This window comes from Salvelinus sp. IW2-2015, unplaced genomic scaffold, assembly GCF_002910315.2.
Source record: "Salvelinus sp. IW2-2015 unplaced genomic scaffold, ASM291031v2 Un_scaffold4441, whole genome shotgun sequence".
Taxonomy (NCBI): Eukaryota; Metazoa; Chordata; class Actinopteri; order Salmoniformes; family Salmonidae; genus Salvelinus; species Salvelinus sp. IW2-2015.
This window is the reverse complement of record NW_019945711.1, coordinates 50,851-53,248: the sequence shown is the minus strand read 5'-3', so window position 1 is coordinate 53,248 and position 2,398 is coordinate 50,851.

The following is a 2,398-nucleotide window of genomic DNA, read 5'->3' as shown; positions in this document are numbered from 1 at the left end:
CCAGGATAAATACACCACTTCCCCATTCATGGAGGAGACTCTCTCCATGCAGACACCGTTCATACAATTTTGTTGTGGCTTTTTGTGACTTTTTGGTTGTTTGCTTTGGCACCTTTCAACACACCGCATTATCACATTTATGCAAGCAAAACACCCACTTACATTACTGATTACTGATTACACACACCATTGTTAATTGCATTTAGGTTACCTTAGTTAAATAAATATATTTTGTTATTCCTTATCTCCACGTTGTCTCCCTTTTGTTACGGGCTTTGAGCCGGTTCGTGACAGTTGTCATGGAAATAGTCTGAGTCTGCACAGAACTGCCAGGACCTCTGATCAATGGAGACATTCAAGTTTTTTTAAAGTACTGTATCTCTCGACACACTCATGGAAATGGTCATTGTCTCTCAACCGTCAAGCTGCACACTGGACCCTATTCCAACTAAATTACTGAAATAGCTACTTCCTGTGCTTGGCCTTTCTATGTTGAAATTAATAAATGGCTACTTATCCTCCGGATGTGTACCAAACCTTGACCCGAAAAAACAAAACAATTGACGTATATATTGAATCTCCCATTCCTCTCAAAATGTTTAGAAATAGCTGTTGCTCAGTAACTCACTCCCTTCCTGAAGACAAATAATGTATACAAAACAATCTATTCTGGTTTTATACCCCATCATAGTACTGAGGCCGCACAAGTGAAGGTGGTAAATTACCTTTTTAATGGTATCAGACCAAGACTCTGCATCTGTCCTCGTGCTCCTAGACCTTAGTCTTAGATATTTGTTTGTCTCTGTGGGGTGGGTTTATCCTCTTACAAATCAATGGTACGTTTYGGTGTTCCTCAAGGTTCCATTCTAGGACCACTATCGTTTTGACTATATATGCTACCTCTTGGTTATTCGGAAGCACAATGTCAACTTTCACTGGTATGCAGACGACACACAGATGTACTCTTCGATGAAACATGGCGAAGCCCCAAAAATTAAGATTGGCCACTAAACCAATGAAGATTGGCCACTAAACCAACTTGTTACGCTAATTTCACCTGCCCAGCTGATCTCAATCGCAACCAATAATGGCCACTGATTTACCGCTCCTTAACACAGATGGTGGGGTTATCTTTGTAGTCCTCATTGCAGCCAAAATTTGTCAAACTCTTGCCCTCTGTAAATATAAACAACATGCAACAATGTCAATGATTTTACTGAGATACAGTTCATATAAAGAAATCAGTCAATTTAAATATATTCATTAGGCCCTAATCTATGGAATTCACATGACTGGGTAGGGGTGCAGCCATGGGAGGGCCTAGGCCCATCCACTGGGGAGCCAGGCCCAGCCAATCAGAAAGTGTTTTTCCCCACAAAAGGGCTTTATTGCAGACAGAAATGCTCTTCCTCCACCCTTCCTACACTTTTGTGCGTATTTAACATTTCTGGGATATTTCAGCTCATGAAAACATGGGACCATGTCCAGTATATTTAACAATCATTCCAGTACAACTGAAATAAAGTATTTAATTTCCGCGTTTACCAAATCTACTATGGCATTGTAGCCTACCTTACACGTTCTATGAATGGAAAACTCATGTTGTAGGGAATATTTTCTGTTTCCAATTTATTTAATCCATGAATGATTTTACTTCTCTAAATAAAACATGGCCATTTTTTTTTATCAAGAGGGCAAAAAGATGAGATTCCTGAAAGTAAATCGTTTATTGTGTTGTATTTAATCACAAGAGGCAGTGCTGTATCTTGGCTCAGAAGTATGTATTGCCTGATCTGGGAACCTTTCCCTTCTATGTACTACAGAGAACAAAAGTGAAACATTGTTTCTGAGGTCTGACAGGCAGACAGTGATGCTTATTAACCCCTCCCCCTGCTGTACCGAACTAAATGCTAGGTTTATATTAACCCCCGCTGTACCGAACTAAATGCTAGGTTTATATTAACCCCCGCCCCTGCTGTAACCTGAACTAAAATGCTAGTTTACTATAACCCTCCGCTCGGTACCGAAACTTAATGCTAGTTTATATTACCCCGCTGTACCAAACTAAATGCTAGCTTATAATTAACACCGCCTGTACCAAACCAAATGCTAGTTTATTTAACCCCCCGCTGTACCAAACTAAATGGTCTACGTTTATATAACCCCCGCTGTACCGAATCTAAATGCTAGGTTATGTATTTAACCCCCACTGTACCAAACAAATGCTAGGTTATATTAACCCTCGCTGATAACACAACTAAATGCTAGGTTTATTATTAAACCCCGCGCTAGTACAAACTAAATGCTAGGTTTATATTAACCCCGCTGACCAACTAAATGCAGGTTCATATACCCGCTGTACGAAACCAAATGCTAGGTAATAGATTCTCTTTCCTGC